This window comes from Bos indicus, chromosome 10 (assembly GCF_029378745.1).
Source record: "Bos indicus isolate NIAB-ARS_2022 breed Sahiwal x Tharparkar chromosome 10, NIAB-ARS_B.indTharparkar_mat_pri_1.0, whole genome shotgun sequence".
In the NCBI taxonomy this organism is placed as follows: Eukaryota; Metazoa; Chordata; class Mammalia; order Artiodactyla; family Bovidae; genus Bos; species Bos indicus.
Window position 1 is genome coordinate 72378054 of NC_091769.1, and position 13149 is coordinate 72391202.

The following is a 13149-nucleotide window of genomic DNA, read 5'->3' on the forward strand; positions in this document are numbered from 1 at the left end:
TTATAATCATGGAGTAAAGTGAATCCAGCAATGATAACCTGTCCATTTTTCTGTATCCATAATGAGATGGAACAAAATAAAAATATTTTTAGAATCTTCATATCCACTGCTTTTTCCTTAAGAGAACTGGCTAAAAGTTTGAAACGTTTAAAACAGAAAAATTTAGTCTTGGACTTTCCTGCTGGTCCAGTAGTTAAGAATCCACCTGCCAAGGCGGTGGACTTGAGTTTGATTCCTGGTTGGGGAAGATCCCACGTGCTGCAGAGCGACTAAACCCGTGGAACACAACTACTGACCTAGTGCTCTGGAGCCCACAAGTCACACCTACTGAGCCTTCTTGCCACAACTATGGAAGCCCGGGCACCCCAGAACCTGTGCTCTGCAACGAGAGAAGCCACCTCAAAAAAGAAGTTGGTGCAGCGCAATGATGAGTAGCCCCCGCTCACTGCAATAGAGAAAGCCTGTGCAAAATGATGACAATCCAGCACGGCCACATATGGATAAATAAATCTTTAAAAAGTATTCACTCTTACTCTTTAATATTTAGGTGGCCGTGACAATTAAAAATGGGCAAAAAGCTCAAATTTAAAATTTTTAAATGTAACAAACATTAGTATTTATGTATGGGGAGCCATTATTAAATTAAGTTTTTTGTGCTTATATAATTAGAGAAAATTATCAACAAATGAATTCATTAATAAACTCTGATATTTGGTGGCTGATTATCTGATTTTGCAGCAGAGTCTGCTTTTCTTTTGGTTCCAAAAATTTGCCTTTCAGTTAATAAGTTCTGCTAATTGACATAAGTATGCATAATGAAAGCATGCACTAAAATAGGATCATATTAATATTCCCTTTGCATCTGTTAAAAACCTAATACTAAATATTAATCATTTTTATGCAATAATCCTCTGCAGTTTTTCCCCCAGAAATTTGTAGATATTTATTTAATAAAATATCCCTATTTTGATATTTTCTCCATATTTTGTGTCTGATCTGATTTAATAAAATATCCCTATTTTGATATTTTCTCCATATTTTGTGTCTGTTTTGTGTTAACTTTATTACATTCAGTATGAATCCATGTCTAACAGGTAAAGATTATTTAGATACAAAAACTAGAAACAACAGGGAAGATGTTTTATCATTGTTTTCACTTCAGAAAGGAATACATCTTACAATTTGATTCATCTCATCTTATAGTATGAACTTCAGTTATTAGGATCTTGGTAAAAATCAATATAATTATCAAATTACTTGGAAATTAAGTTTATCACTGAACAAATTGGATTAAGCAAGTGGTATACCAACTCAAAAGAATATCTGCAGCATTAGGGGCCTCATGCAGCTTTATCACAAACAGAATGATATACCTATTTGTTCTACAGCCTTTAGGCATCTAATTAAATTAAAAGTTCAATTGCTCTTGCTAAATATGTCTCCTTGGGAAAGCATTTTTTGTCTTGTTTTGTTCGGGGTGGTAGGGGGCCCCACACCATGTGGCATGAGGAATCTTAGTTTCCCAACCAGAGTTTGAACCTGTGCCGTCTGCAGTGGAAACATGGAATCTTAACCACTGGACCACCAGGGGAGTCAGGGAAAGTTATTTTTAAGAGAGAGAATTCTACTTGCTTTCCTTATGTTTGTGTGATGCTGTATGATAGCTAAGAGACTATACTAACTTTTAAAAAATTACTTCTAAGTCTTACAAAACCCTGCATGTTGATCATTAGGTTCAAATAAAGTCGTACCTTTTAAATTTAACTTTCTGTTTTTTAATTATTCCTCAGAGTGCTGTGTTAAATGTTTTAGAAAAAGTATAGTTATAATGAGACATCTATCATAATTTAGAGCAGATTGTGGTCCTGTGTAGACTCTGTACCATTCATTCATCCCTTCCCTGCCTCTCTCACAAATATTTACTGAGACTCTTCTATGTGCTAGGCATACTAAATGCTGAGATCTGCAATCTCACTATATATAGAAAAAGGGCCTCTTTAGTCATATTTTCCCCTGAGCATCTTATTTATCTTTTTTAATAACATATCTTCCAAAACATTTAAAACACTTAAAAAGTGATAATTCCATTTTTGAACATAATACATTGAATAATGAAATTTCTTGGGAGAGTGTCAAGTTTCAGGGTTTTTTTTTTTACGTAAGAAAATGAATATTTATTTAAAATGAGGAAATAAGTGACAGTAACATATAACATACCTTTCTAGACATCACTAAGTCTAGAAAATGTAAATTTTTGATTAATTGTCTGAAATATCTCTGGAATACATTTCCCCTGTATTTTTATAGGAAAATTGTAGGAAACTCCCATCAAATTTCTCCAATATCAGCTATAAAAGATGTTTTTGCTGTTTGTAAGTTTCTTATAGGTTGAGGGTTACAAATAGAAATCTGATTAATTCTATTTTAAGTGGTTACTCTTAATAAATGTTCCTTTCCACTTGTGCCTCTACACTATGCATCTCACAACATGGCAGCTGCCTTCGTGCAAGAGGAAGTGTGTGCAAGTAAGAATATGAGAGAGAAAGCAGCTAGAGAGAATGCGCTCACAAGAGGAAGCCACAGTCTCTTTTGCAACTTAATCACAGAAGTGACATCCCATCACTATTCAATTGGAAGGAGTCCCTGGGCTCTGCCTACACTCAGGGGAAAGCAATTACACAGGACATGAATACCAGGAGGCAGCATCCTTGCAAGCTGCCAGTTACAGTGCCCAGGATGCCTTCATTTGGTGCTGTAGACTCTGGACTTACACTTGTCTGTCACATTGCTGGCTGAGCAGGCACAGTGGGCCATGGGAGCATATTGAAAGCCTTTCTAACACCATTCTGACATCTAGCAACGCCTTGCTTGCTACTGCTGCTAAGTCGCTTCAGTCGTGTCCGACTCTGTGCGACCCCATAGACGGCAGCCCACCAGGCTCCCCTTGTCCCTGGGATTCTCCAGGCAAGAACACTGGAGTGGGTTGCCATTGCCTTCTCAGAACAATGCCTTAGATAGACACATAAGTAACTGCAAGCTACCTAAATATATGCCATTAAACTCAAAGAAAATGTGCCCCCAACTCACGTTTCCCTTTTCTGGGTCTAAAATGTGCTGCCAGCTACTCCAAAGTACCTCACAAAAGTGGCCTTAGCTGATTACAGTTAAAATGCCTCAGTTTTACAAATTTTACAAAAGCATAACTGTGTGACCACTATGTGAATACCAGAGGTACAGTCTTTAGCAGGCATCCTTTACTGAGCATGGAATGTCCTCAGAGTGTCTAGCAGAGGGCTAACCTTGCAGAGTTAGTATAAATACTTTTAAATGAGTGAACTACATGAGTCAGTAAGAAACAAATTTTAATCTTCAAGTATTTCACCATGTCAGTCATTAAGAACTTGGAAACCTAAATATTTCTTTAGATGTATCTCAAAGAAGTTACAACTTTGCCTTCTAAATTTCAGAATTTACCTTTCTAGTTCAAATGTGAGACTTGAAAATTATATAGTGGTCTGTGGTCATCATCAAAAGTATGCACTACAAAGGCTGCACTATTGAACCCTTACATTTTGTCTTACAGCAAGCAGACTAACTTTTTCAAAACATAAATCAGTTCACGTCACTCTGATAGTCTCTACTCCAGTCCCTCAGTTCAAAAGTCTAATGACATAGTATTGTATTCTCAGAAAAATCCAAACACCTTCCCTAGGCCCCTGAGGGTCTACATGATACAGTCTTTGCTTACTTTACTGACTTCATTGCCTACCTTTCTTTCTCACTCATCCTTCTTGCTGTTCCTTGAACGCCCCACTTTTCTGATTCAGACCTTTGCCTTCTCTAGCTTCTTCCTCTAATTCCTCAGTTTTCTTCATACAACTTCTTACTTCCTGACATATTTTTACTGACTTTTTCTCGCCCACTGAATGTAAGATGTATAGCAGAGGGACACTGCTTTGTTATCTCCAATATTTCATGTCTAGAACTCAGGCATAGGGAACGCTCAAAAAGTTTTCTTGAAACAATAGAATATGACACTTTCCGATGTCAATACTAAATGAGTGAAATATAAGTAGCTTGTAGCTTTTTAAATTTATCCCTTACAACACTAATGGAAATTCAATGATATATTTATTTATTTTGTTGTGCTGTGCTGTGCTTAGTCACTCAGTCACTTCCGACTCTTTTCAACCTCATGGACTGTAGTTTGCCAGGCTTCTCTGTACATGGGGATTCTCCAGGCAAGAATACTGGAGTGGATTGCCATGCCCACCTCCAGGGATCTTCCTAACCCAGGGATCAAACTCAGGTGTCCTGCATTGCAGGCAGATTCTTTTTTTATTTTAATTAATTATTTTAATTGGAGGCTAATTACTTTACAGTATTGTAGTGGTTTTTGCCATACACTGACATGAATCAGCCATGGGTGTACATGTGTTCCCCATCCTGAACCCCCCTCCTACCTCCCTCCCCATCCCATCCCCCAGGGTCATCCCAATGCACCAACCCTGAGCATCCTGTCTCATGCATCAAACCTGGACTGGCGATCTATTTCACATATGGTAATATACATGTTTCAATGCTATTCTCTCAAATCATCCCACCCTTGCCTTCTCCCACAGAGTCCAAAAGACTGTTCTTTACATCTGTGTCTCTTTTGCTGTCTCACATATAGGGTCATTGTTACCATCTTTCTAAATTCCATATATATGTGTTAATATACTGTATTGATGTTTTTCTTTCTGACTTACTTCACTCTGTATAATAGGCTCCAGTTTTAAACACCTCATTAGAACTGATTCAAATGCATTCTTTTTAATGGCTGAGTAATAGTCTATTGTGTATATGTACCAACAGCTTTCTTATCCATTCATCTGCCAATGGGCGTCTAGGTTGCTTCCATGTCCAAGCTATTGTAAACAGTGCTGCAGTGAACATTAGGGTACACGTGTCTCTTTCGATTCTGGTTTCCTCCGTGTATATGCCCAGCAGTGGGATTGCTGGGCCGTATGGCAGTTCTATTTCCAGTTTTTTAAGGAATCTCCACACTGTTCTCCAAAATGGCTGTACTAGTTTGCATTCCCACCAACAATGTAAGAGGGTTCCCTTTTCTCTGAACCCTCTCCAGCATTTATTGTTTGTAGACTCTTTGATAGCAGCCATTCTGACTGGCGTGAGATGGTACCTCATTGTGGTTTTGATTTGTATTTCTCTGATAATGAGTGATGTTTAGCATCTTTTCACGTGTTTGTTAGCCATCTGTATGTCTTCTTTGGAGAAATGTCTGTTTAGTTCTTTGGCCCATTTTTTGATTGGATCGTTTATTTTTCTGGAATTGAGCTGCATGAGCTGCTTGTATATTTTTGAGATTAATTCTTTGTCAGTTGCTTCGTCTGCTATTATTTTCTCCCATTCTGAAGGCTGCCTTTTCACCTTGCTTATAGTTACCTTTGTTGTGCAAAAGATTTTAAGTTTAATTAGGTCCCATTTGTTTATTTTTGCTTTTATTTCCATTACTCTGGGAGGTGGGTCATAGAGGATCCTGCAGGTGGATTCTTTACCATCTGAGTCACCAGGGAAGCCCAAGAATACTGGAGTGGGTAGCCTATCCTTTCTCCAGGGGATCTTCCCAACACAGGAATTGAACCAGGGTCTCCTACATTGCGGGTGGGTTCTTTACCAGCTGAGCTACCAGGGAAGTCCTTATTTTGTTGGGGGGGGGGGTGTCTTATTTTTGTCACTAGTCAAAAGTCAGTCAACATGTAGAGAATGGACATGTGGACTCAGCAGGGGAAGGAGAGGGTAGGATGAATTGTGAGAGTAGCATTGACATACATACATTATCATGTGTGAAATAGAAAACTAATGGGCGAGCAGCTGCAGAACACAGGGAGCCCAGCCTGGCACCCTGTGACAACCTAGAGGGGTGGGATGGTAGGATGGGGAGGTCTAAAGGGAGGGGAGATAGATACATATATAATTATGACTGATTCACATTGTTGTATGGCAGAAACCAACACAACATTGTAAAGCAATTATCCTCCAATTACAAAATAAAGTCAGTCAACAAATATTTATTGAAAACCTACTGAGTCAGCCACTATTCCAGTAACCATGCTTAAGAAAAAATTATGGCTTAGGAAAAAAATCGGTGATTAACCTTAGAATCTGCATGCAATGCAGGATACCTGGGTTCAATCCCTGGGTTGGGAAGATCTCCTGGAGAAGGGAATGGCTACCCACTCCAGGATTCTTGCCTGGAGAATTCCAAGGACAGAGGAGCCTGCCGGCTACAGTTCATGGGGTCACAGAGTCGGACACGACTGTGTGACTAACACTTTCATTTTTAACCTAAGGATATGTGTTATTAGATTGGATTAGGTTTTAGGTATAACTCTACTCTGACAGTTTAAAAAATAAACAAAAGATGACTGACAGGAGAGAATGATTAGTTTTCCATTCTTTTTTCATAATTCTTCAAAGTATAATAGGAATCTAACTAGCAAATAATGACCCAGAAACAATATTTAAGTGGTTATTGGTCCTGAAGTGAAAGTGAAAAGAAAGTGAAGGGTCACTCAGTAATGTCCAATTCTTTGTGACCCCATGGTATGTAGCCTGCCAGGGATAAAATACCATCCATGGGATTTTTCTAGGCAAGAATACTGGAGTGAGTTGCCATTTCCTTCTCCAGGAGATCTTCCCGACCCAGGGATCAAACCAGGGTAAGGAAATACTAATTAGTTAATTATATTATGAAGAAATTTTAAAAAACACCTATTTCTCCAATTCTTTTATGTTGTTGGTCCTTCTGGATTAAAAATCATTTTTGTGGCTTTCCCTGGTGGCTCAGTGATGAAGAATCCGTCCACCAATGCAAAAGACATGAGTGTAGTCTCTCATCTGGGAAGACCCCACACGCCAGGGAACAACCACGCCACGGACCACAACTATTGAGCTTGTGTGCTAGAGACCAGGAACTGCGACGACTGAGCCCACGTGCACTCTAAAGCCCGTGCTCCGAAACAAGAGAAGTCAAGCAGTGAGAAGCCCATGTGCCGAAACTGGACAGTAGGCCCTGCTCTCTTCAACTAGAGAAAAGCCCGCACAGCAATGAAGACCCAGCACGGCCAAAAATAAAGAAATAAAATTGTTTTTTATAAAAAGAAAAAAGATTGGGGTACAACAGTACATGAACCATGAACTTCCAGATGTTCAAGCTGGATTTAGAAAAGGAAGAGGAGCCAGAGATCAAATTGCCAACATCTGTTGGATCATAGAAAAAGCAAGAGAGTGCCAGAAAAACATCTACTTCTGCTTTATTGACTATGCCAAAGCCTTTGACTGTGTGGATCACAACAAACTGGAAAATTCTTCAAGGTGGGAGAGATGGGAATACCAGACCACCTTACCTGCCTCTTGAGAAATTTGTATGCAGGTCAAGAAGCAACGGTTAGAACTGGACATGGAACAACAGACTGGTTCTAAATCAGGAAAGGGGTATGTCAAGGCTATATATTGTCACCCTGCTAATTTAACTTATATGCAGAGTACATCATGCGAAATGCTGGGCTGGATGAAGCACAGCTGGAATCAAGATTGCTGAGAGAAATATCAATAACTTCAGATATGCAAATGACACCACTCTTACGGCAGAAAGTGAAGAGGAACTAAAGAGCTTCTTGATGAAAGTGAAAGAGGAGAGTGAAAAAGCTGGCTTAAAGCTCAACATTCAAAAAACTAAGATCATGGCATCTGGTCCCATCACTCCATGGCAAATAGATGGGGAAACAATGAAAACAGTGACAGACTTTATTTTGAGGGGCTCCAAAATCACTGCAGATGGTGACTGCAGCCATGACATTAAAAGATGCTTGCTCCTTGGAAGAAAAGCTATGACCAACCTAGACAGCATATTAAAAAGCAGAGACATTACTTTACCAACAAAGGTCTGTCTAGTCAAAGCTATGGTTTTTCCAGTAGTCATGTATGGATGTGAGAGTTGGACTATAAAGAAAGCTGAGTGCCGAAGAATTGATGCTTTTGAACTATGGTGTTGGAGAAGATTCTTGAGAGTCCCTTGGACTGCAAGGAGGTCAAACCAATTAATACTGACTCATTTGAAAAGACCCTGATGCTGGGAAAGATTGAAGGAGGAGAAGGAGATGACAGAGAATTAGATGCTAGGATGGCATCACTGACTCGATGGACATGAGTTTGGACAAGCTCCAGGAGTTGGTGATGGATAGGGAAGCCTGGCATGCTGCGGTCTATGGGGTTGCAAAGAGTCAGACATGACTAAGCAACTGAACTGAGCTGATATAGTGAAAGGGGCTTCCCTGGTGGCTCAGACAGTAAAAGAATTGCGTGCAGTGTGGGAGACTGGAGTTTGATCCCTGGGTTGGGAAGATCCCCTGGAGAAGTGAATAGCAACCCACTCCAGTATTCTTGCCTGGAGAATCCCCATAGACAGAGGAGCCAGGTGAGCTACAGTCCATAGCGTCACGACTGAGTGACTAACACACACATACAGTGAAAGGCACCAATCCTAAAGTTAATTTTATAAACTAGTAAATGTTTACATCCAGGTAACCACCACCCTAATCTAGATAAAGAACATTTTCATTACTCCACAGAGTTCCCTTATGTTCCTTTCCCAGTTAATTCCCACCCACCATATAAACACTAAGCTTTTATCCTCATAGATTGAATTTCTTTGTTCTTAAGCATTATATAAACAGAATTATACAGTATATACTCTTTTGTGTAAGGCTTCTTTCACCAAAAATAACGTTTTTGAGATTTGTCATGTTGTTCAGTTCATTCTTTTGCATTGCTGAGTAGTGGTCAACTATATGGCTACATTATAATTTGTTTATCCATTCACATTTGAGTTCCTTCTAGTTTGGGGCTTTTATGAATAACACTGCTATGAACATTAATGTTCAAATCTTTCTTTAGAGATGTTTTTGTCTCCCTTGGACAAATAGCTATGAGTGGAACTGAGTGGAACTGTTGAGTCATAGAGTAGACATATGCTTAATTAACCTTATGGGAAGCCGCTAAACTGTTTTCCAAAGTGACTCATCATTTTGCACTCCTACCATCAGTGTATGAGAGCTCTTGTTTCTCTACATTCTCACCAATATTTGGTGTTGTCAATCCAATAAATCTTTGTCTCTCATAAGCTCTCAACGATGTTCTCATATGGTTCTTCTAGAAGTTTATTGCTTAAGTTTTTACATTTAGGTCAGTGATATATCTCAAATTAATTTTGTGAAGTGGGGGTTGAGGTTCATTTTTTTCATGTATTTACCCCCTTGCTGTAGTACCACTTGTTGAAAAGACTTTCCCCTGTTGCAAGCCTTGCAGTCATTGAAAAACCAAGAGACTCACACGTGAGGGTCTATTTCTGCACCTTCTGTTCTGGTCTACTGAAATCCCATGGACAGAGGAGCCTGGAAGGCTACAGTCCACAGCATCGCAAAGCGTCGGACATGACTGAAGCAACTAGCATGCACACATTATATCTCTCTCTCTACTTATTCTGGTCTTTTAAAATTTCCCTGTAAAACATTTCTTAGTTTTCACTATTTAGGTCTTATAGTAAGTACTATAGTAATTTTTATTGAATTAAAGTCTCATCTTTCATTTACTACCAAAATGTGTTCTAAACTCTTTGAGCATTCCTCAGCACCTAGCCATAATCTTGTAATTCCACCTCCACTACCCTGTTGAAGCCACATATCCACAGCCGTCAGTGGTCTCCTTACTACTTCCAAGTCCTTATTTTCTCTCAATAGATGTTGAAGCCATCTACAACCACCCCTTTGAAACTCCCTATGCACTTGACTTTTATTCTCCTTTAACATCTCTTACTACCTAGTCTGACTCCTCTTTGCTTGTTTACTCCCTAACCATGAGTATGCCATAAGAGTCAGCACGCAACTCTGACTTCTGCTTGCAGCTACTACCTAATAGAACCAGTGATTTATAATCTAAATATAAATTGAACCATCTTCCAAGTATAGGATTTATATCTATATCTATATCTATCTATCTATATATATATATCCTATTCATGAGTGAGAAGTTTTAAAATATTCTCAGCCCTATCCCTTTCTCTAAGCATAAGTCATATATCTCCAAATGCCTTCTCCACTCATGAGTCATTGATCACCATCTCAAGGTTAATATATGAAAATCTAAACTTACTATCTTTTCTCCTCTCTGTTATCATCAGCTCCTCCTCCTAAACTGACCATTCTTTTTGGTAAAACTGATTTAAAACCTAGAAATCATAATTGAGGCCTTCCAACTCTATTAGAGTCAATTAGTGAGAAGGTTTTTTCAGTGCTTTCCTTTTAATAGTCTTCATCTGTCCTTTTTTCCCATCTCCAGTCGTCCCATTGGACTTCACATAGAAACATATCAAAAATTACCTCAGACATCTTTTCTGACCATGACAGCATGAAACTAGGAATCAACCAGAGAAAAAGAAATGAGAAAAAAAACTATTATATGAAGACTAAACAACATGCTACTAAAAAAAATTTAAAAACCAGTGGGTCAATGAGAAAATCAAAAAGGAAACTTAAAATACCCTGAGACAAATGACAATGAAAACACAGTCAGACTTAATCTATGGGATTAGTAAAAGTAGTCCTTAGAGGGAAGTTCACAGTGATATAAACCTTCCTCAAAAAAATAAGAAAATTTCAAAATAAACAACCTACAACCTAAAAGCTCAACATTCAGAAAATGAAGATCATGGCATCATCTAGTCCCATCACTTCATGGGAAATAGATAGGGAAACAGTGGAAACAGTGTTAGACTTTATTTGGGGGGGGGGGCTCCAAAATCACTGCAGATGGTGACTGCAGCCATGAAATTAAAACACTTACTCCTTGGAAGGAAAGTTATGACCAACCTAGATAGCATATTCAAAAGCAGAGACATTACTTTGCCAACAAAGTTTCGTCTAGTCAAGGCTATGGTTTTTCCAGTGGTCATGTATGGATGTGAGAGTTGGACTGTGAAGAAGGCTGAGCACTGAAGAATTGATGCTTTTGAACTGTGGTGTTGGAGAAGACTCTTGAGAGTCCCTTGGACTGCAAGGAGATCCAACCAGTCCATTCTGAAGGAGATCAGCCCTGGGATTTCTTTGGAAGGAATGATGCTAAAGCTGAAACTCCAGTACTTTGGCTACCTCATGCGAAGAGTTGACTCATTGGAAAAGACTCTGATGCTGGGAGGGATTGGGGGCAGGAGGAGAAGGGGATGACAGAGGATGAGATGGCTGGATGGCATCACTGACTCGATGGACGTGAGTTTGAGTGAACTCCAGGAGTTGGTGATGGACAGGGAGGCCTGGCGTGCTGTGATTCACGGGGTTGCAAACAGTTGGACACGACTGAGTGACTGAACTGAACTGAACAACCTAAAAGAATTTTAAAAAGAAGAACAAACAAAACTTAAAATCAACAGAGGGAAGGGAATAATAAAGATCAGAGAGGAAATAAATAAAATAGAGATTAAAAAGCAATAGAGAAAAATCAATAAAAACAAGAGCTGGTTCTTTGAAAGGGTAAATAAAATTGACAAACCTCTGGCCAGATTTACCAGGAAGAAAAGAGAGAACCCAAATAAAATAAGAAATATAAAAGGAGAAGTACCAACCAATAATGCAGAAAAAAACTAAAAGAAAATACTGTGAACAATTATATGTCAACAAATCCAACAACCTAGAAGAAATGGATAAATTTCTGGAAATAATATAGCCCACCAAAATTGAATCAAGAAGAAATAGATAATTTGAACAGACCAATCGTTAGAAGTGAAGTAGAATCTGTTAAAAAAAAAAAAAATTCCCAACAAGCAAATGTCCAGGGTCTTCACAGGAGAGGGCTTCACAGGAGAGGGCTTCACAGGAGAATTCTACCAAACAGAAAAAGAAGAATTTTTACTGATCCTTCTCAAATTCTTCCAAAAGATTGAAGAGGAAGGGACACTCACAATGATACCAAAACCAGACAAAGACATCATCAAAAAAGAAAATTACAGGCCAATATCTTTGATAAATACAGATACAAATATTCTCAACAAAATAACAAACCAAATCTGCAACACAAAAAAGATCATACACCATGACCAAGTTAGATTCATCCCAGAGGGTGGTTCAACATATGCAAATCAGTGTGATATACCGCATCAACAAAAGAAAAGACAAAAACCACATGATCAGCTCAATAATGCACAAAAAGCATTTGACAAAATGCAACATCCATTCATGATAAAAACTCTTACCAAAATGGGAGAGAACATATGTGAACATAATAAAAGCTACTATGACAAATCCACCAAAGGCATCCCTCCCTGCTCTAGGTGGGGGTGGAGACAGACTCTCCACAAAGCTATCCTTCCCTGGTCAGACTTAGTCTGTCCCTTAACGACGCAGGTGCCTTCAGCCTTCCTCACTCTACCATTAAGGCAGGGTGGAGATGCACCAGGGGCACACCTGATGGCATCCCAAATTGATTTAGTTCCATACCACCAAGACCTTTGTTTGATTTGTCCTTTCCTCTCACACCATCCAGAGTGTAACAGAGTAGCTTTCCAGAACGTTTCCCGAGCTAGGACTACTAGGGGACACATCCGTGTTGCATGTGCCTGAGCACATTTCTGAATAAAGTCCTGACTGCAGTAGAAGCGGTGAGTTATAAAGGGATGAACAAAAAACCCAAGATGTCCCTTCTGAGCGTCACCATGCCAGTATATGTAATAGCAAAAGAGGCGGTGGAGGATTGGCCAGTGAGGAAAAAGTGATTTTTGTTCTCGAGCTATGAGGGCCATCTTCCAGTTCATTCCCTCAGATTCCACAGAAAGAATATCTAAGGAGTTGAGACAGAAGCCACTGGAGAGCTTTCTCTGTCCGCTAAGAGTTAGCACTACCAAAGGAAGAAGCCCATTGTACTTCCAATCTAGGATTCCCACCTATATTCTTAGAAACCTCATGCTCGCTAGCAGCACTTCCATCCATGTTGTTTGGAGGCACAGCTAGGACACAGACTCACTTTTAAGACTCTAGCCCCATATGGAAGCAGCCACCCCATATGGAAGCAGCCAAGAGACAGACACTGCTGGAAATA